General features: G+C 44.5%; 1 protein-coding gene across 1 annotated transcript in view; it reads left to right on the top strand.

Moving 5' to 3' along the window:
* The first annotated feature begins 1,685 nt into the window (after positions 1-1,685).
* Positions 1,686-23,386, top strand: part of MAP3K8 (mitogen-activated protein kinase kinase kinase 8) — a 63,902-nt gene continuing 42,201 nt past the window's right edge. Inside the window, exon 1 of the mRNA XM_069729637.1 lies at positions 1,686-1,704. The gene's annotated coding sequence lies outside the window, so the exon portion shown is untranslated. The remainder of the gene's footprint in view (positions 1,705-23,386) is intronic.

The following is a 23,386-nucleotide window of genomic DNA, read 5'->3' as shown; positions in this document are numbered from 1 at the left end:
TTGAAACTCTGCCTACGGCCGGACAATTGCAGCTTCAAGTTCCCTAAGGGGACTATTAAGAACAGTCTAAGTAAACGAAAAATGGTTAACAAATTATTATTTTTAACTTTTTCAGACATGAAAGATTATTATTATTATGAAAGACCATTACTGATAAAAAGCAACTGCTATTTCTGCAGAGAAGAAAAGCCCTTTTTGTTGCAAAATTCACTTTAATAACCTAAAAAGTAAAAGTCTTTTAAGCATTTCAAACAGTACATGCAAAAAATCTGGAAAATGCATCTTGTGATTAAAGTTCAAAACTGCATGCGTGTTAAAAGTTTAAGGGTATGTTCACACGTTCAGGATTTCCATCCTTTTTTTTTCCTGACTGTTTTTTAAAAAACTGCAGCTCTTGGCAGAAAACGCAGGTCCTTTTTTTGGTCCTTTTTTGGTCCGTTTTTGATGCGTTTTTTGATGCGTTTTTTGATGCGTTTTTTTGATGCAGTTTTCTAGCCAGAGTCTGTGTGTTTTCTAGGAATTTTTTTAGGGTTAAAATGGCTGAAAATACCCTAACCCTACCCCTAACCCTACCCCTAACCCTAACCCTACCCCTAACCCTACCCCTAACCCTAACCCTACCCCTAACCCTACCCCTAACCCTAACCCTACCCCTAACCCTACCCCTAACCCTACCCCTAACCCTACCCCTAACCCTAACCCTAACCCTACCCCTAACCCTACCCCTACCCCTATTCTAACCTTAGTGAAAAAAAAAAAAAAAAAATTCTTTATTTTTTTTATTGTCCCTACCTATGGGGGTGACAAAGGGGGGGGGGTGTCATTTACTATTTTTTTATTTTGATCACTGAGATAGGTTATATCTCAGTGATCAAAATGCACTTTGGAACGAATCTGCCGGCCGGCAGATTCGGCGGGCGCACTGCGCATGCGCCCGCCATTTTGCAAGATGGCGGCGCCCAGGGAGAAGACGGCCGGACGGACACCGGGACGCCGGGTGAGTATAAGGGGGGGAGATTAGGGCACGGGGGGGGCATCAGAGCACTGGGGGGGGGCATCGGAGCACTGGGGGGGGGGCATCGGAGCACGGGGGGGCGGGATCGGAACACGGGGGGGGCAGCCACACTCCGCCCACGCACTTCCGCCCGCTCCCCGCACTTCCTGCTGCAGCGGTTCTGCACATCAAATCGCAGTAAAACCCGCAGATATATTTTTGATCTGCGGGTTTTACTGCGGTTTGGACCTCACAATGGAGGTCTATGGGTGCAGAACCGCTGCGGCTCCGGAAAAAGAATTGACATGCTCCTTCTTTTTTCCGGGAGCTATTCAGCGCGTCTTTTTTTTAACAATTTCCGGACCATGTGCACAGTGTGTCCTGTTTTCCATAGGGTACAGTGTACTGTACCCTGCATGGAAAACAGCTGCGGAACCGCAGCGGCAAAACCGCCGCGGTTCCGCGGTAAAAAACGCACTGTGTGAACATGGCCTAAGGATGTTTTTTGCTATGAGGTGAAACCCAGAAGAAAGAAATGAAACTACGGCCACTTCACACAGGTCTCACTTTCAGTTTCTACAAATAAGGCCACAGCTTGAACTATGGGGTTCTTTTGACACACGGAGGCGGTGGAGGCAGCGGAGGCGGTGGCAGAGGAGGCGGCGGAGGCCTCCTGTGTAAGAGCAGTGATGGCTCCTTGTACTTCAAAGGTAACAATCATTTAATACATGATCTCAGCCGGGCACATTTAACTCTGAAATGAGAAAAGCATGCTATAAAAGCTGCTGGGGATCAAGCAGCACCGACGACTAGTCGGACAGGCGGGTCCCAGTCAGCTTCTCCCTGCTGCCCTTGAGTGACATAGTTGAATAACTAGAGTCTGATGGGCCCCGCTGCAAAACTTGGTCCCCCCTCCCCCCATGTTGATCAGATGTGTGGACCCTAGCAGTAGTGTTCTAAATCCTATAAGGACATACGTGTTGCCCCCCCACTACTGTAGTAATATCCCCCATCTTGTACGTGCTATTGGCCCCCATCCTATACTAATATCACCCATCCTTGGCCTCTTTCTGGTATATATATCCTCCATCCTGGTTTATATGTCCCTCAACCTAGGCCCATCCTGGTATATATGTCTCCCAACCTGGAATATGTCTCCCATCCTAGGCCCATCCTGGTGTATATGTCTCCAATCCTGGTATATATAGCCCCCACACTGGGCCTATCCTGGTATATATGTCTCCCATCCTAATATATATATCCCCCACACTGGGCCTATCCTGGTATATATGTCTCCCATCCTGGTATATATGTCTCCCATCCTGGGCCCATCCTGGTATATATGTCTCTCATCCTGGTATATACGTCTCCCATCCTGGTATATATGTCTCCCATCCTGGGCCCATCCTGGCATATACCGTATGTCTCCCATCCTAGACCCATCCTGGTATATATGTCTCTCATCCTGGTATATATGTCTCCCATCCTGGTATATATGTCTCCCGTCCTGGTATAAATAGCCCCAACACTGGGCCGATCCTGGAATTTATGTCTCCCAGGCTGGGCCCCTTTATGGTATATATGTCGGCCGTGCAGTCGTTATACTGTGTGTAAAGGAGCTGTGGGGCCATCATCCTGTGTATAGGGGAACTATCGGAGCATTATACTGTGTATAGGGGAGCTGATGGTCTATCATACTACAGCTCTGGCAAAAATTAAGAGACCACTGCAAAATGTTCAGTTTGTCTGATTTTTCTCTTTATAGTTATATTTTTGAGTAAAATGTAAATTGTTCTTTTATTCAATAAACTTCTGACAACATGTTTCCGAATTTCCAAGCAATAAATTTAGATTTTGTTTCTGACAAGGAAAAATGGTCGAAATTAAAAAAAAACCTCAGTGCTTTCAGACCTCAAATAATGCATAGAAAACAAGTTCATAATTATTTAGAAACAACAATACTAATGTTTTAACTCAGGAAGCGTTCAGAAATCAATATTTTGTGGAATAACCATGATTTTTAATCACAGCTTTCATGCGTCTTGGCATGCTTTCCTCCAGTCTTTCACACGGCTTCTGGCGCAAAAATGTAAGCAGTTCTTCTTTGTTTGATGGCTTGTGACTATCCATCATCCTCTTGATTACATTCCAGAGGTTTTCAATGGGGTTCAGGTCTGGAGATTGGGCTGCCCATGACAGGGTTTTGATGTGATGGTCTCTTAATTTTTGCCAGAGCTGTATGTATAGGGGAGCTGTGGGCCCGTCCAACTGTGTATAGGGAGTTGTAGAAGGAAGTACTTAGGGGACATTATTAAAGGGAACCTGCAACCCCCAAAATCGAGGGTGAGCTAACCCCACCGGCATCAGGGGCTTATCTACAGCATTCTGTAATGCTGTAGATAAGCCCCCGATGTATCCTAAAAGATGAGAAAAAGAGGTTAGATTATACTCACCCAGGGGCGGTCCGATCCGGTGGGCGTCGCGGTCCAGTCCGGTGCCTCCCATCTTTTTTACGATGACATCCTCTTCTGGTCTTCATGCTGCGGCTCCGGCGCAGGCGTATTTTGTCTGCCCTGTTGAGGGCAGAGCAAAGTACTGTAGTGCGCAGGCGCCGGGAAAGGTTAGAGAGGCCCGGCACTGTGCACTGCAGTACTTTGCTCTGCCTTCAACAGGGCAGACAAAGTACGCCTGCGCCGCAGCGTGAAGACCAGAAGATGACATCATCTGATGAAGATGGGAGGCGCCAGACCGGACCGCGACACCCATCGGACTGGACCGGGAGCGGGACCGCCCCTGGGTGGGGTGAGCATAATCTAACCTCTTTTTCTCATATTTCAGGATACATTGGGGGGCTTATCTACAGCATTCCAGAATGCTGTAGATAAGCCCCTGATGCTGGTGGGGTTAGCTCACCCTCGATTTTGGGGGTGACAGGTTCCCTAAATGTTAAGTGGGCACCTAAGAAGCATTTTTTGTAGGAGCACTTAGGGTATTGTGGCCGTCAAAGGTACACAAGGGGCATTACTACTTTCTAGGGGCAAAATGTGGACATTGTTTTCTAGGTCACTTGCACAGGGTTATAAATATTTTCTCGGGGGCAATTTTACCATCTAGAGGGCACAAAGGAGGCATTTTACTTTGCAAGGGGCACATTGGTGGGCATTATTAAGCGGGGCACTAACAGGAGGACTATTATTGTACCACACAGCCGATGCAGTAATAGGGACACATATGGCAGCATTGGGTTGAGGAGTTTATGCAGGTTCGTAATAGATGGGGACGGTGCAGGAAATGTGAGAAGTCAGATGTGTCTTTGTTGTAATCTGTGCAGACATGTTGTGACTGGAAAAAGCCTTCATATCGGTCTGGGCCAGACGGAGAAGACTTGAAAAGTGAACAACTCCATCAGAAAGAACGTCCTCTGTAAGTCACCATCTATATCTGTACTGTGATCACTTGTATCTTCCACTACTACATGTCACCATATGACAGTAGTGTCCGTGTTGGTCTTTGTATAGGGAGTTATTTTCAGTAACAGCGCGCCCATCTGAGGTTCCCCTGTACCCACAATTAGGGTGCGCCACTATAGTTGGAATCAGGGTTACCGGTTATGGGGGCACTCGTCCCCTGAGCTGAACCTCTAGTTACACCTCTGGTGACCACTCTGTAACAGTCATCCACCAATTGTCCACCATACTTAAGATTATAATTCTAATTATTATTATTATTATTATTATTATTATATTTCAAGTTATTCCTTCTTTTTTATTTAATCTCCACATAATCCATATCTCTATGAGTTACAGCGGGAGCGGACAGATGTGGTGTGAGGTCTCGTTTCAACAAGATTTATTTCCTTTGTGGAAAACTACACCTTCCCTCAGGGACAGATATACCGATCCTTTATTAGATCTTTTTTTATTATGTTGTTTTTTTGGGCATTTTGATCTGTTCTACTCATTTAGTGATTAGCAGTTACAGGGATTTTCCAACATCATTTGATCTTAACATTTTGGCATACTATCTGTCGCGTGCAACTGACTGACTATATTATTTATTTTTATTTTTTTTTTTGCAGTTATGCTAAAAATCCTCACGGGATTGTCACTTTTTTTTAATGAAGAGTTTCCTAAGGATTTTTCCACAACTATGATATTGGTTATTTCCCAGGAGCTGCTCCACTCCATACATTGTTTGCATTCAGCCAGAGATGAACACAGTTGATCAGTTGGGGGTCCTCGTTGATTTTATGTTTAGTCGGCCCTATGCAATGTCATGCATGCATCATGTCACAGTGATGACGTCGCACCAGACCTACTAATTGGAAGAGATGCCAGGGAAGCCGTCATGTCAGAGGAGGTTAGCAGTCATGCATGTCTTTTTGCTAAACTTTAATTTTTACCTATTATAATACTTGGTATACATTGGTATAAATTGCACATATACCAATATGGATTCTGGAGGCTACATCTGGTGTGATAGTCTCAGACAAAGTCTTTCATTTTATAGCAGGGCATTGGAGTCCAACTTAACAGTTATAAGGGTACGTTCACATTTGCGGTTTGCGCCGCAGCGTCGCCGCCGCAACAAAACGCATGCGTCGTGCGGCCCTATCTTTAACATTGGTGCCGCATGGGGCCGCATGTGCATGCGTTGTGTTGCGTTTTGTTGCGTTTTACGCCGCACGCGGCGTTAGGGCGCACCTGTCTGGGCGCGGCAAACGCAACATGTTGCATTTTTCGGGCGGCGCCGACCTTTTAAAAAACGCATGCGTCGTGTCAACCCTATCTTTAATATTGGCGCCGCATGGCGCCGCATGTGCATGCGTTTTGCTGCGTTTTTGTTTGCGTTGTGCGTTGCGGCGACGACGCTGCGGCGCACAACGCAAATGTGAACTTAGACTAAGATGAGCGCCCCCTTCTTCCTTAACCTGTGAAATTTTGCATGACATCTGTCCAATTGACAATCATTTGTTTAGCTGAACTAATAGTTCCAGTACCTAATGTGCTGGCAGAATGCTGATGGCAAGGTCCTACCAACTGAAAAAGAGTGGATGGTGAGTTGTAGAACATGAGAATCAGGACAGTTCCTGGACATATTAGACTGTAATGTGCACCTAAAGCACTTTTAAGGGGGTTGTCGATAGTAAAATATTTTTTTTTTCGGGCATGGATTTTTAAAAAAACAAATGGAGGCTTACGCACCTTCCAGCTTACCTGCTTATTCAGCGATGCCAGTCCTGGAGGTTTTCGCTGGATCTGGAAATGGTGTCTGCTCTATTCGGAAGTTACCAGGACCACTGCAATCGGTTTTGATATCTTGATTGTGGGCAGGGGTTTTTGTTCTGCAGATGTTTGAGGCTGATTCATTAAGTTTCACGCAAATGTGCTCCAGTCTGAAATGCTTGCAAAAAGTTTGAGTCATCTTAGTAGAGCGCACGCCATTTTGCTCTAAAAAAGTCCCCAAAAAAAGTTTAAAGACAAAAATTAATTTTCACAAAATTCATCAACTACTTCCTCCATTTTGAAGAATTTGGCTAAAAAAAAAAAACATCAACGAACATCAGAAGCAAAAAAACGAAACTGACTTGCAAAAAAGCAAATTATGAATCGCCCCCGTAGTGTTTACTAGTTTTTTTTATCAATACTCACTGTACCTCCCTTGATAAAACTCATCACTTCTGCTTTTTTGGGACTTCTCAGGCATGACTTAGGCGTTACTGCGATGTCTAATGTGTCACAGTTTGTTTTTCTCATGTGAAATGTTTATCTCCTGAACTATTAATAACTTCCAGAAAACTAATGAATTGAGTTGTTTTGTTCTCTTGGTTACATCAGGCTTTGGTTTTGTTGATGACCTTTGCAGACCTGAGGTGTCTAATACTCAGGAAAACGGACGAGTGCAAAAATCTTATTGCATTCTGACCAATGTTAATCTGCTCATCTGCGATTTTTTTTTTTTTTTCTTAGCTCAAATCAGGATGAGAAAAAATTGCAGCCTGCTGTGATTGTCCTTGTATATTGGACAAGACTCACCAATGCAAGTCAATGGGTGTGATAAAAAAATCGCAAGGCCTATGTGAGTGCCGTCCGATTTTTACACACTCATGTCCTTTGAAAAGCCGGCAATTCATCTGCCGCGTACAATGATATCACAGCGTGACCCAACAGGATAGATAGAAATAGATATATACACATAGAATAGATAGATATAAAGATGTCAGTGACATACTATATAATTAGTACAGTGATTGTGTAGCTTAGTGTACATGTATTTTATTACGAAATAAATTATTTTCTGAAAAAAATGGCATTTTATTAACCAGCAGAGGGAAATCAGACAGCTGCGGACAGATGTTTATAGCCTGGGAAGGCAGTAATGCCTATGAAACTTCCCAGGCTATTAATATCAGCTCACAGCTGTATACTTAGCCTTACTAGTTATTAAAATGGGGGAAGAAATAAAAAATATTTACAACGAAGGAGAAGTGCTTCTTCTCAGTGCCAGAGTAGGAGCAATCAGACACTGTGGTCTTCTGGCTCCACACTGTCACGGTAATGCCGTGACAAATATAGTTGTTTGTTATTTTAATTCTGTTACAGGAGATATTGGCTTCAGTGGGTTGGGAGTTGGCGTAAGTAGAGCTGGTTTGGTTAATGTAGATTCGTTAAATGAGTCTATGTCATTATTTCAATTAAAAGGACTCTATTCTGAGTGTTTTTTTATACACTATCACTATGGGATTAGCAATGGTGGTGTCTTATAGATACCTCTCCATTACTAACCTCTGGGTTTGATGTCACCTGACAATACAAAGGTGACATCAACCCCCCAACTATCACCCCACTTGTCACCGCACTAGAGGAAGTGGGAAGAGTGAGGCTAAGGGCTCCTTCTCACATGCGCGAGACTTGGATGAATCTCGCACGGCAATACCCCAGCACGGCACCCGGCACTCAGGAGCGGAGTGTGTGGCTGCATGTATTGCTATGCGGCTGCACGCTCCGAACTGAGTGCCGGGTGCAGAGCCGGGTGTTAAACATGTGAGACTCACCTGAGTTGCTCACAAGTGAGAAGGAGCCCTTAGTGTGAGAATTGGCACATATTATGGATGCGCCTTTTCAGAGGTGGCTAAGAGCTGATGTTTTTAGTCTGGAGTCTGGGTGTGGGTCAGTACCCATGGCCCCTTCCTAGGCTATTAAAATCAGCTCGCAGCTGTCTGTCTAGCCTTTGCTGGTTATTAATTATAGGGGGGTCCTACGTCATTTTTTGGGGAGGTCCCCAATGTTAGTAACCGGTGAAGGCTAAGTCTCTCTCATAAATTACTTAGAGAATTGCGCTATGTAAAAGCTCACCATGGGATCGCATTCGCAAGGAAATCAGATTGTACTCGAATAAAAAAATCGACTTTTCAGGAACAAAATTGGACTGTTTTTATTTTCACGGTGATGGATATAAGCCCTAAATAGCACTTTCTTTGAGCGAAGGATTGTATGAGTTTGCTCCTGTCGAATGTATCCACTGTGGATTTTGTCAGAGAAATGCTGAAGGCTTTTCCGGATTTGCATTGCAAAGAGTGAAATGATCAACAGTTAAATCCAAGGCATAAACTGAAATGCTGCGGATCCCGGATCTACACCACATGTTAACATACAACTGGAATTTCCAAATGGAAAGCTGCAGATCTGCCCACCCTGTGAGAACTTATCATATAACCCTAGGAGGGGTTCACTCCTTGTTTGTTAACTGTTTAGTGACTGCAATGAGAAGACATTCACATCATATAGGACTAACCTGGTTCCATCTACTTATCAAGTTCTATAGTTTAGTATTGAAAAAAGTTATTACATTCTATTACATGGGGTCTTCCCTAAACAAGAGCCCTTAGTGATATGCATATGACAAAGGGCTGTCAGTGGCTGGGGGCTGAGTGCCACAAAGGTAAAAACAAGAGAGACAAATCATTTTTCTCATTCAGTCTGGGGGAACTCTTAGGAAATGTGCACACGCTGCGGATTCCATGGCGGAATTTTCCGCAGCGGATTTGCAAAATCCACAGTGAAAAACCACTGCGGTTTTTACTGCGGATTTATCGCGGTTTCTTTTGCGGTTTTCTCTGCGGATTTTCACCTGCAGTTTTCTATTGGAGCAGGTGTAAATCCGCAGCGGAATCCGCACAAAGAATCGACATGCTGCGGAAAATAAACCGCTGTGTTTCCGCGCGTTTTTTTCCGCAGCATGTGCACTGCGGATTTCAATTCCCATAGGTTTACATTGTACTGTAAACTCATGGGAATCCGCAGCAAAATCCGCAGCGTGTGCACATACCCTTATACTCAGTAGGGGGTTGTGAGGCCATCATATTGTGCAGGGGCATCATACTGACAGGTACTACACTGTATGTGTGGGGTACAACTGTAGGGAAGGATTCAATGTCAGGATACTATACTCAGTGTTTGTGTGCCATTGTTGGGAGCATCACACTCTAAAATGGCCATAAAAGGGAAACAGCGAGGAGCTTAAATAGGGATATACATCTTTTTTTGTAGGGGGCAATTAGAACTTTTGCTATAGGGCCCTGTGATTTTTATGTACGCCACTGTCTGATGTATGGGGTAGAGACCCTGATTCCAGCGTTGTGTGACTTAATAGACTACGTGTTGGTGTTTCAATAAAATTAGCAGGAGATTATCACTAGAGGACAAGGTGTCTCATGCCTCCTGGTCCTACCATGCCCCCACCACTGATTGGCAGCTTTCTGTCTATGCATAATGTACACAGAAAACTGCAAATCAGTGGTGTGGACAGGGCTATACACAGCCCCAGCATTTGAGCTCTGCTATATCTGCAGCAGAGAAAACAGTGATTGTATCACAACTGCTGCATCCAGTAAATTAAATGACACATCACTGGAATCAGGGTCTCTGTCCCTACATCATGTTGCTGTTAGATTACATAGCAAAAACCCGCAGACAGACTCCCTTTAAATGGTTTATCTCACCTTCTTCAACAGCCACCACTCCCCTACCTCCTGGCTTCCCGTCTCCCGAAGATTGGCAGTTTGAACCAGCAGCATGGTCAGGATGCTAGTCTGAACTGATCACTCCTCCACTTCATTAGCTGAGGCATCTTTGCCAGGAAGAAGAACGGGGGCACTGAAATAAAAAAAATCCTCAGCCTTTGGAAACAAAGAGGAATTTTAATAAGAAATAAATTGTGAATTTGATTGTTTTTAAAGGGTTAATATAAGAGTACATAATCTTTCAAGATTTTTTTTTTACAGGTATTTTAATTGCATGCAGAGTTTTGGGTGCCCAGGTCTTGAGACAATCACTGATCATTCATTAGAACCCGGAGAATTGTACGTGGGGGCTGTGTGGGGGACATTACTGTGTAGGGGGGCTGTATGGGGGACAGTCTCCAAGGGGGCTGTATGAGGGATAGCATTGTACATGGGGCTGTGTGGGGACATTATTGTGTCAGGGGGCTGTATTGGGGACAGTCTCCAAGGGGGCTGTGTGGGGACATCATTCTGCATGTAAGTTGCGTGAGAATATAATAATATGTTAGAGGGCTTTGTGGGGACACCATAAAGTGTAGGGGGCTATGTGTGGACATCATTATGTGTAGGGGGGCTGTATGGGGACATCATTGTGAGTAGAAGGCTGTTTGGGGACATAATACTGGGTAGTGAGGCTGTGTGGGGATGTCAAACTGCATAGGGGGCTTTGTGGGGATATTATAATGTAAGAGGGGCTTTTGGGGGACATTTTACTGTGTGTGGGGCTTTGTGGGGACTTCATATTTTATTATAAGCTATTGATGAAGGTACAAAGGCTGAATAACAGGAGCAGTATGATTTCTAAACTTTATAAAAAGTGGTACATTATAGGGTGTTGATTCACTGCAACTGATAGGTCTTATTGTAAAATGTATTCTTATCGTAACGAGCAATAACAATAGCAGACAAGTCAATAAACTTAATTCTGTTCAAAATTAAGGGATAAAAAATAAAAATAAAATAATAATAATGAACAGAATTAAATTTTACTGGTTGGTTTGGCCCTCCACAACAGTCCCACTGTTTCATGTGGCCCGTTGGGAATACTTGTACTTCATGGAAGAAGCCTATATGAAACGTGCGTCGGGGTCCTCTCTCCTGCCCTCTAATACCGATCAGGTTATTTACATGCTGTGATGCTGTTGTTTACCATTATGCAATTATGTTTTGATCGCACTATTACCCCTTTGTCCAACTGAACCTAATGTATTATACCTTGTATGCATTGGCATCTTATTCACACCAATTCTTAATTTTAAATGGACACAGATAAGATATATTTATTACCATATTGATTGTTCTTGACTCTGAGGTTATCTAGTTTGATTTTTTTCCTTTGTAGTAGAGGGAGCTTTATCTGTGTCTCATATTCTCCCATTGTATGTGTTTTTATTGTTTTGATTTAAGGAATAAAGTTTGCATATTTTTTAGGCTTCTTGGGTTTTTTCTACTTCCTCTTTCTTTTGGTTAATTTCGTTTTTGGTAATGACCTCAACCCTTGTTTGTCCTTATACAGGTTTTTATCTGACTCATGTGTGGCACGCCAGGAATCCGGATGCCACAATGGCAATGCCTCCCTCACAGGGGGTAATGTCATGCCTGGAAGCAAGAAGGGATCCACTTTAACAGGTAACTCTGGCATACAACACCTTGCCTGACTCCAGACCAGAAGGGGGAGCTCTAAACCCAGTTTCAGGGGAACTTCCCTATAAGTTCTGGTCTGGAGGCGGGGTCAGTCAGTCAGTCAGAGCTAGTGTGTTAGGAAGAGGAAGCAAGTGAGGAGAAGCTGGGGATAGGAGCTGTGACTGAGCTCACCCCAGGACTGAGCGCAACAGACCGGACATCGGAGTCAGTGGTTGTGTGGGAACTGCATGCCCAGCAACTGAATCTGGAGAACAGGAGATTGCAGATCTCTTGGCCACATCTGACACCCGAAGGCACAGCAGCAAACTAGAGAGCCCGAAGTCACCACGAGCTGCCTGCCATGCGGGTAGTGTTTCACTTAAAAGACAGACTGAGAGAGAGGGTCTTGAAGAGAGCTTAAGGCATCAAGAACCTAAAGAACAGCACAGTAGGGAGGCTTCTAACTAGGGGGATTCTGAACTGCTTTCAGGCTGCCCGGATCTCCAATACCACCTGTACCTGTGCTCCGGACTGCACCTACAATTAAAGGTTAAGAAACTACAGTCCCTGTGTCCTCCAATCATTCCTGCACCCCAACGTCCACAACCCCTCATAGACTGTTCCGGTAGCCCTGGGGCCCTGCTTCACCTGTGGGAAGCAGAACCATCCCAGCGGCATCACCAGCGGTCCCTTTAAACCCTTTCTGCCATTAGACGTACTATTGCGTCCATGTGGGGTGGGCTTTACTTCCCAAGGACGCAATAGTACGTCATATGCGATCGGCAGCGCTCACGGGGGGAGCGCCGCCGATCGCGGCCGGGTGTCAGCTGTTTATCGCAGCTGACATCCGGCACTATGTGCCAGGAGCGGTCACGGACCGCCCCCGGCACATTAACCCCCGGCACACCGCGATCAAAGATGATCGCGATGTGCCGGCGGTACAGGGAAGCACCGCGCAGGGAGGGGGCTCCCTGCGGGCTTCCCTGAGCCCCCCGCAGCAACGCGATGTGATCGCGTTGCTGCGAGGGTCTCACCTCCCTCCCTGCTCCCTCCAGCCCCGGATCCAAGATGGCCGCGGATCCGGGTCCTGCAGGGAGAGAGGTGGCTTCACAGAGCCTGCTCAGAGCAGGCACTGTGAAGGCTGCAGCGCTGCATGTCAGATCAGTGATCTGACAGAGTGCAGTGCAAACTGTCAGATCACTGATCTGTGATGTCCCCCCCTGGGACAAAGTAAAAAAGTAAAAATAAAAAATTTCAAATGTGTAAAAAAAAAAAAAAAAAAAAATTCCAAAATAATGAAAAAAAAAAAAATATTATTCCCATAAATACATTTCTTTATCTAAATAAAAAAAAAAACAATAAAAGTACACATATTTAGTATCGCCGCGTCCGTAACAGCCCGACCTATAAAACTGGCCCACTAGTTAACCCCTTCAGTAAACACCGTAAGAAAAAAAAAAAAAAAACGAGGCAAAAAACAACGCTTTATTATCATACCGCCGAACAAAAAGTGGAATAACACGCGATCAAAAAGACAGATATAACTAACCATGGTACCGCTGAAAACGTCATCTTGTCCCGCAAAAAACGAGCCGCCATACAGCATCATCAGCAAAAAAATAAAAAAGTTATAGTCCTGAGAATAAAGTGATGCAAAAATAATTATTTTTTCTATAAAATAGTTTTTATCGTATAAAAGCGCCAAAACATAAAAAAATGATATAAATGAGGTATCGCTGTAATCGTACTGACCCGAAGAATAAAACTGCTTCATCAATTTTACCAAACGCGGAACGGTATAAACGCCTCCCCCAAAAGAAATTCATGAATAGCTGGTTTTTGGTCATTCTGCCTCACAAAAATCGGAATAAAAAGCGATCAAAAAATGTCACGTGCCCGAAAATGTTACCAATAAAAACATCAACTCGTCCCGCAAAAAACAAGACCTCACATGACTCTGTGGACCAAAATATAGAAAAATTATAGCTCTCAAAATGTGGTAACGCAAAAAATATTTTTTGCAATAAAAAGCGTCTTTCAGTGTGTGACGGCTGCCAATCATAAAAATCCGCTAAAAAACCCGCTATAAAAGTAAATCAAACCCCCCTTCATCACCCCCTTAGTTAGGGAAAAATTTAAAAAATGTATTTATTTCCATTTTCCCATTAGGGCTAGGGTTAGAGTTAGGGCTAGGGTTAGAGTTAGGGCTAGGGTTAGGGCTAGGGCTAGGGTTAGGGCTAGGGTTAGGGCTAGGGTTAGGGTTAGGGCTAGGGTTAGGGCTAGGGTTAGGGTTAGGGCTTGGGTTAGGGTTAGGGCTAGGGTTAGGGTTAGGGTTAGGGCTAGGGTTAGGGCTAGGGTTAGGGCTAGGGTTAGGGCTAGGGCTAGGGTTAGGGTTAGGGTTAGGGCTAGGGTTAGGGCTAGGGTTAGGATTAGGGTTAGGGCTAGGGTTAGGGCTAGGGCTACAGTTTGGGTTGGGGCTAAAGTTACAGTTAGGGTTTAGATTACATTTACGGTTGGGAATAGGGTTGGGATTAGGGTTAGGGGTGTGTCAGGGTTAGAGGTGTGGTTAGGGTTACTGTTGGGATTAGGGTTAGGGATGTGTTTGGATTAGGGTTTCAGTTATAATTGGGGGGTTTCCACTGTTTAGGCACATCAGGGGCTCTCCAAACGCGACATGGCGTCCGATCTCAATTCCAGCCAATTCTGCGTTGAAAAAGTAAAACAGTGCTTCTTCCCTTCCGAGCTCTCCCGTGTGCCCAAACAGGGGTTTACCCCAACATATGGGGTATCAGCGTACTCAGGACAAATAGGACAACAACTTTTGGGGTCCAATTTCTCCTGTTACCCTTGGGAAAATACAAAACTCGGGGCTAAAACATATTTTTTGTGGGAAAAAAAAGGATTTTTTATTTTCACGGCTCTGCGTTATAAACTGTAGTGAAACACTTGGGGGTTCAAAGTTCTCACAACACATCTAGATTAGTTCCCTGGGGGGTCTAGTTTCCAATATGGGGTCACTTGTGGGGGGTTTCTACTGTTTAGGTACATTAGGGGTTCTGCAAACGCAATGTGACGTCTGCAGACCATTCCATCTAAGTCTGCATTCCAAATGGCGCTCCTTCCCTTCCGAGCTCTGCCATGCGCTCAAACGGTGGTTTCCCCCAACATACGGGGTATCAGCGTACTCAGGACAAATTGGACAACAACTTTTGGGGTCGAATTTCTCCTCTTACCCTCAGGAAAATACAAAACTGGGGGCTAAAAAATAATTTTGGGGGGAAAGGTTTTTTTTTTTAATTTTCACGGCTCTGCGTTACAAACTGTAGTGAAACACTTGGGGGTTCAAAGCTATCACAACACATCTAGATGAGTTCCTTAGGGGGTCTAGTTTCCAAAATGGTGTCACTTGTGGGAGGTTTCTACTGTTTAGGTACATTAGGGGCTCTGCAAATGCAATGTGACACCTGCAGACCATTCCATCTAAGTCCTCATTCCAAATGGAGCTCCTTCCCTTCCGAGCCCTCCCATGCGCCCAAACAGTGGTTCCCCCCCACATATGGGGTATCAGCGCACTCAGGACAAATTGGACAACAAATTGTGGGGTCGAATTTCTCCTGTTACTCTCGGGAAAATACAAAACTGGGGGCTAAAAAATAATTTTTGTGGGAAAAAATTTTTGTTTTATTTTTACGGCTCTCCATTATAAACTTCTGTGAAGCCCTTGGTGGGTCAAAGCGCTCAGCACACAACTAGATAAGTTCCTAAGGGGGTCTACTTTCCAAAATGTCACTTGTGGGGGGTTTCTACTGTTTAGGTACATTAGGGGCTCTGCAAACGCAATGTGACACCTGCAGACCATTCCATCTAAGTCTGCATTCAAATGGCACTCCTTCCCTTCTGAGCCCTCCCATGTGCCCAAACAGTGGTTCCCCCCACATATGGTGTATCATCGCACTCAGGACAAATTGGGCAACAAATTTTGGGGTCCAATTTCTCCTGTTACCCTCAGGAAAATACAAAACTGGGGGCTAAAAAAATAATTTTTGTGGGAAAAAAATGTTGTTTTATTTTTACGGCTCTGCATTATAAACTTCTGTGAAGCACTTGGTGGGTCAAAGTGCTCACCACACCTCTAGATAAGTTCCTTAGGGGGTCTACTTTCCAAAATGGTGTCATTTGTGGGGGGTTTCAATGTTTAGGCACATCAGTGGCTCTTCAAACGCAACATGGCGTCCCATCTCAATTCCTGTCAATTTTGCTTTGAAAAGTCAAACGGCGCTCCTTCCCTTCCGAGCTCTCCCATCCACCCAAACAGTGGTTTACCCCCACATATGGGGTATCAGCGTACTCAGGACAAATTGTACAACAACTTTTGGGGTCCAATTTCTTCTCTTACCCTTGGGAAAATAAAAAATTGGGGGCAAAAAGATAATTTTTGTGAAAAAATATGATTTTTTATTTTTACGGTTCTACATTATAAACTTCTGTGAAGCACTTGGTGGGTCAAAGTGCTCACCACACCTCTAGATAAGTTCCTTAGGGGGTCTACTTTCCAAAATGGTGTCACTTGTGGGGGGTTTCAATGTTTAGGCACATCAGTGGCTCTTCAAACGCAACATGAGGTCCCATCTCAATTCCTGTCAATTTTGCAGTGAAAAGTCAAACGGCGCTCCTTCCCTTCCGAGGTCTCCCATCCGCCCAAACAGTGGTTTACCCCCACATATGGGCTATCAGCGTACTCAGGACAAATTGTACAACAACTTTTGGGGTCCAATTTCTTCTCTTACCCTTGGGAAAATAAAAAATTGGGGGCGAAAAGATAATTTTTGTGAAAAAATATGATTTTTTATTTTTACGGTTCTACATTATAAACTTCTGTGAAGCACTTGTTGGGTCAAAGTGCTCACCACACCTCTAGATAAGTTCCTTAGGGGGTCTACTTTCCAAAATGGTGTCACTTGTGGGGGGTTTCAATGTTTAGCCACATCAGGGGCTCTCCAAACGAAACATGGCGTCCCATCTCAATTCCAGTCAATTTTGCATTGAAAGTCAAATGGCACTCCTTCGCTTCCGAGCTCTGCCATGCGCCCAAACAGTGGTTTACCCCCACATGTGGGGTATTGGCATACTCAGGACAAATTGTACAACAATGTTTGGGGTCCATTTTCTCCTGTTACCCTTGGTAAAATAAAACAAATTGGAGCTGAATTAAATTTTTTGTGAAAAAAAGTTAAATGTTCATTTTTATTTAAACATTCAAAAAATTCCTGTGAAGCACCAGAAGGGTTAATAAACTTCTTGAATATGGTTTTGAGCACCTTGAGGGGTGTAGTTTTTAGAATGGTGTCACACTTGGGTATTTTCTATCATATAGACCCCTCAAAATGACTTCAAATGAGATGTGGTCCCTAAAATAAAATGGTGTTGTAGAAATGAGAAATTGCTGGTCAACTTTTAACCCTTATAACTCCCTAACAAAAAAAAATTTTGTTTCCAAAATTGTGCTGATGTAAAGTAGACATGTGGGAAATGTTATTTATTAAGTATTTTGTGTGACATATCTCTGTGATTTAATTGCATAAAAATTCAAAGTTGGAAAATTGCGAAATTTTCATAATTTTCGCCAAATTTCCGTTTTTTTCACAAATAAACGCAGGTACTATCAAATAATTTTTACCATTGTCATGAAGTACAATATGTCACGAGAAAACAATGTCAGAATCACCAGGATCCATTGAAGCGTTCCAGAGTTATAACCTCATAAAGGGACAGTGGTCAGAATTGTAAAAATTGGCCCGGTCATTAACGTGCAAACCACCCTTGGGGGTAAAGGGGTTAAGCAGGTTCTGTGCCACGATGGGCACCCTGCAATGTTAACCAGCCTGCATACCCACCGAACACATCGTTGGAAGAGAGGACTGTACCTCATGTCTCATGTATGTTTAGAATGCACACAGAGAAGTATTTCTGGATCTTTACTGTATATACCCAAGCCTTTCAGCAAGGTGCGAAAGATAATTAAAGAGTAAGTGCCCACCACATTACTCTTTATAAAGGGTCAATGACCAAACTAGTTTGCAGTAATCAGGAAGACATGATAATAGACCATGCTACAAGATAACTTGGGTTGAGCCAGTTACTTCACTGGTGCAGCGCAGTAATTCAGTTCTGTGATACATCTCGTAATGGGGTATATCCTACTTCTCACATCAACCAGCTCGCAGCCACGATTGGTTTGTCCAAGGGATCAACTGTGATCCACGAAATATAGCCCCCAATTCATTTTATTGGCGAATATGCCTATTTATCTAGTTTTTAGAATGTTCCTCCTGTTTTTGATTTGCATTCCTGTTCTTCTTGTAATTTACAACTTTAAAAAAAATCCATTTTACACGTATTCCTCTATTTTTTCTTATGTTCGTCATTGTAAGCAGAGATTGTGATTTCCAGTTGTTTTTGCCTGATCCATGAATTGCGCCTTTTTATAACTAATGTCATATGAAACTTTCAAGTTGCATTCCCACAATGAGCTTTTGGTGAGTTTATGACGTGGCAGAATTTCTGCACCTGTTATTTAAATTAGGTTACTTGCGTTTTTTCTTTGCTTTTTTATCGCATTTTTGACTTTGCGATTTTGTCTCTTTTTGGTGTGTCTCATGTGTTTCCGCTTCAGAACCGAACAAAAAAATGCATGTCCATTTCTTACATTTTCCTCATCTAATGCAAGTCTATGGGAAAATCTGCACAGAAAACTCAGCGTACCCTCGAGAAAAATTGGCATGTTGCGGATTTGAAACAAGCAACGCAAACCAGAGATTTCTATAAATCCCATCCACATGGCTGGAACTGTAAGGCTATGTGAACACGTTCAGAAATGTCTGCAGAATTTTCCTGAACAAAACCGGACTTTTTCTGCAGGAAATACACATGCCTTTTTTTTTCACATTTTTATCGCTTTTTTTTTTGCGCGTTTTTTTGCGGATTTTTCGCATTGTTTTCTGGAGCTTCCCAATGCAATAAAATAGCGGCAAAAACGTGTGAAATCCACAAAATTAATGAACATGCTGCGTTTTTTACCGTGATGCGTTTTTTTTGGCGGAAAAAAACGCAACATGTGCACAAAAATTGCGGAATGCACAAAAATTGCGGAATGCATTTAAATGATGGGATGCTTAATGTAAGCTTTTTTTAGCGTTTTTTTCAGCAGAAAACAGCCAAAAAACTGCAAAAAAATCGTGAAAAATCCTGAACGTGTGCACATAGCGTTAGACGCTACATTTTTGACACAGCGTCAAAAACTCATCGTGGGAACATAGCCTAACGAGGTCTAGCCCAAAGCAAAGGAATCTACTTGTGTGCACTATACACCGTAATCTGACACCTTGTAACACTACTGAGAAGTAATCAGTGTTAACTTTTCTGCATTGTCAGTACATGTCTGCTTCGTTGGAATAATTAAAAGATTAATAGTAAACTTGCTTCCTAGAAAACAAGTTTTATGGTGTGAGCTGTATGGGATATATCCAGCTGTAGATAGAAAGATGTCAGTTACAGGACGGTGCATTAAGTTATACCAAGATCTAATGATTTTCTATTCTAGGTTAACTTGAAATAAACACAGCAATAAATCCAAAAAATAAATCTGCATTCACTCTATGTGAAGTGTGCGCACTGTCAGGATTCTCGGGTGCAGTAGCGCTTGACCGCAAATATGTGATTTGTATACATAGCCTGCAAGCGGTTATGGCCAGTCTCAATGTTCAGGACCAGGCCACCTGTGACAAACTCCTGGCAGGTGGGAACGCCAGGCAGAGCGGGAGGCTATAGAACAGGGGTGTCAAACTGCATTCCTTGAGGGCTGCAAACAGGTAATGTTTTCAGGATTTCCTTGTACTGCACAGGTGATAATTTAATCACCAACTCATTATTTGTGTAGGTGATTAAATTATCACCTGTGCAGTACAAGGAAATCCTGAAAACATGACCTGTTTGCAGCCCTCGAGGAATGCAGTTTGACACCCCTGCTACAGAACACCTTGAAGTTGCAAAGCTGGAGGCAACAGAAAGCCGTGAAGCTGCAGAGCGCCAGGCAGAGCGGGAGGCCACAGAACGCCGTGAATCTGTAAAGGTTCCGGAGTGAGGTTCGTTGGATGCAGTGAAGAGCAGGAGGCAGAGAAGGGGTTAACAGAATTTTACTCAAACAGATTATTAACGTATAATGGATATTCCGCACTGGGAGATAATATTAACAAATGCACCGGAACACTGAGCGCCACCACGGAATTTGCACAAACACACAATATTTGGGGGAAAGGGGGTGTACGAAAGAGATAACTTATCGCTTGAAGATCTTGTTGGGGAGAGGCTGGAATATCTCCCGCTAGCATCGTAGATTGTGGACAATGTCTCTGGTTCTGTTACGGAGAAACAAAATGCACTGTCTCCCGACCGTGTCGATGTATCCGGGCTCGCTTGGCTTGAGTACGTTGGAATGTAGAAACAGTCTCTTTTGTTGGTTCCTCTGGGATGTCGCAGAACTCGAGCAGCAAGCAGGGCCGCAGGTCTCGGAAGCGTGGAACCTCCGACGGACTCGCTATGAAGAGAGTGAGTAAAATTGTCTTTCACTGGGAGAGATAAAGGACCTGACGGGTGCAGGAACACTCGGGGACAGCTCAGTCAGAACACACTTCATTGGTAAGTTAATCTGCAGGGAACTAGAGTATGCGGCGTTCGCAGTCGGGAGGGAGTCAATCTTCTCCTATTTCTCCTGTCGCCTTCCCGCCAAATCTCCCCTGTTCCCGCCCTCAGCCCCTTTTATTTCCGCCATGCCCCCTCCTGTCCAGTACAAAGGTCCTTCCCCCTCAGATGAACCACCCCCCGGCAGTAGCAGTGACAGTCCCGATAGTTCCGGCCCCAAAATGCACAGGGAACCGCTGACTTTGTCCTGGCTCATCTTCTTACAAAGCTGCGGAGCATAAGTACCAGAAGGAGATAGCTCAGAACCGGTCTACATCGGGCACTTCAGCACCTCAGGAAACCAAGTCTTCCAAAGTCCGATCTGAGGACTTCTCCTTGTTAGAAAAGGACGGAGACCTGGACTAATTTCTGCTCTCCTTTGAGCGGACCTGCCACCGACACCATCTGGCCCATGATCAGTGGGCCAAATACCTGACCCCAGCCATTTGAGAGGTAAGTGCCTGGACATCCTGGGGGACTTACCAGAGGGGGAGGATCAGAACTACGACAGCATCAAAGCATCTCCGGTCCTCCCAAGACCTCCTTCTCTCCTCCACACTTATTCGCTCCTCATCCAATCGCCTCCAAGACTTCTCCCGAATATCCCCCATCCTCTGGAACTCTCTGCCCCAACACGTCCGACTATCAACCACAGTCGGATCCTTCAGACGGAACCTGAAAACTCATCTCTTCAGGAAAGACTACAGCCTGCACTGACACCGCTGCTGCCTCACCAACACCGGAGCTACCGCCTCACCAACACCGGAGCTACCGCCTCACCAACACCGGAGCTCCTGCAACCCTCAACCTACTGTCTCCTTCCCCATAATCCTGTAGAATGTAAGCCCGCAAGGGCAGGGTCCTCGCCCCTCTGTATCAGTCCGTCATTGTTAGCTTGTTTACTGTATGTGATATTTGTAACTTGTATGTAACCCCTTCTCATGTACAGCACCATGGAATCAATGGCGCTATATAAATAAATAATAATAATAATCAAAGTGCCCTAATCCAGCAGTTCAACTTCATGCTGGAGTCTTACCGCAGGAAGGTCTGGTGCCTGCAGAAAGGCCCAAAGGACACCTGGGCCGACCACATGCGGGCCCTCATGAAAGCTGCTGAGCGTTGGACCAAGGGTCTGGAGCTCACCACCTGCCAGGAGATTCAGGAGCTGTTTGTCACCGAACAATTCCTGTGGAACTCACCTGAGGGTAATGGGGCGCCAGAGAGCTGTGACTGGTGACGGCAGGGGGATATCCGTATCCCCTGGTCCTCTCATGTGTGGGTTTTCTTACAAGTAGTACCCTGGCAAAGCCCCTGACGGACCTCACCAAGAAGCTGCCCATCGCAGTTGACTGGACAGCTTTCCAGGCTCTCAAGACCGCTTTCTATAGCTTTGCCGAACTACAAGCTGCTGACTTTGAACGGCCGTTTGTACTGTAGTATAGACCAATGCCAGTGACTTTGACCTTGGTGCTGTGCTCAGCCAGGTTAACTCGACGGGCCAGTAACATTCTGTCTTGTACCTGAGCAGGAAGCTATTGCCGAGGGAGGTGGCCAACTACATGATGGTAAAGGAATGCCTGGCAATTGTATGGACCCTGCAGCGTCTGCAGCCCTACCATGCATGCAGATTTCTTGCAGAAAATTTCAGGTTTTTCTCAGGAAATTTCTGCAAGAAATCCTGAACCTGTGCACATAGCCTTAGCCTTTGTTCTACCATGGAAGCCATGTCACGTCACGTGTGGGGACGGACAAGAAACTAAGAAGGTGCCTGTGGATGCGAGAGCTTCCCTCCATCCACACGTGATAAGGAACGGTAACGTGACACATACAGCTAACAGCTATCTCCAACCTTCTGTATACCCTACTTTTATCTGTACTTCTGGCTGTAATCTCTCTATAATACTCTGTATATATTTGTAGTATCTAGTGCGCCTTAATAATAATTTTTATTTATATAGCGCCAACATATTCCGCAGCGCTTTACAGTTTAACAGTTTCAAACACAGCAGTCATAAGTAACAACGTTAACAATACAATAATTAAAGCAAAATAAGACGACCCTGCTCGTGAGAGCTTACAATCTACAATGAGGTGGGGAGATACAAAGTACAGGTGTGTATTTACAATTATGTATTTAGGCTACTTTCACACATCAGGTTTTCAGTGTCAGGGTAAATCCGGCAAATGTTGGAAAAACTGGATCCGGCGCAGATTGTGAAAAACTGATGCGACGGATCCGTTTTTTTTACGGATCCGGCTAGCCTATCTAGATTATTGGATAAAAAATTTTTTTGGGAGCATGCTCAGTTTAAAAAACCAGATCAGGCCACCGGATGTGCCGTTTTCCGGATCCGGCACCTTCCGGCTCCCATAGGCTTCCATTCTAGCAAACAGCCGGAAGCGCCGGATCCGGCGCTTCAGGCTTTTTCGCCGGAGACAAAAGCGTTGCTATGGACGTTTTTTCAAGAAACCGGAAGCGGCAGATTTGCCGGATCCTGGTAAAACCGGATGAAACACAATGTTATCCGGTGCAATCCGGCACTAATACAAGTCTATGGGAAAAAAAACCTGATCCGGCGGCAACATTCGCCTGATCCGGTTTTTTGAAAATTAGCCGGATTTAGCCTGAAACTGAAAACCTGATGTGTGAAAGTAGCCTTACAATGATGATCCAGCCATCTTCAGGGGGTGGGGGATAGATGGAGATAGTGAATGGGCTACACATGCAAACATAAAATGACTTTGATTAGTGAACGTGGTAGGCCTCTCTGAACAAATGTGTTTTGAGCAAGCACCTAAAACTATGCAAATTGTGGATGGTCCTAATATCTTGGGGTAGAGCATTCCAGGGGATTGGCGCAGCATGGGAGAAGTCTTGGAGTCGGGAGTGGGAGGTGCAGATTAGTGCAGAGGTTAGTCGAAAGTTATTTGGGGAGTGCAGCGGTCGGTTAGGCCGATAGATCGAAATG

This window comes from Ranitomeya imitator, chromosome 6 (genome assembly GCF_032444005.1).
Source record: "Ranitomeya imitator isolate aRanImi1 chromosome 6, aRanImi1.pri, whole genome shotgun sequence".
NCBI classification, from domain to species: domain Eukaryota; kingdom Metazoa; phylum Chordata; class Amphibia; order Anura; family Dendrobatidae; genus Ranitomeya; species Ranitomeya imitator.
This window is presented reverse-complemented; position numbering and strand designations above follow the sequence as displayed.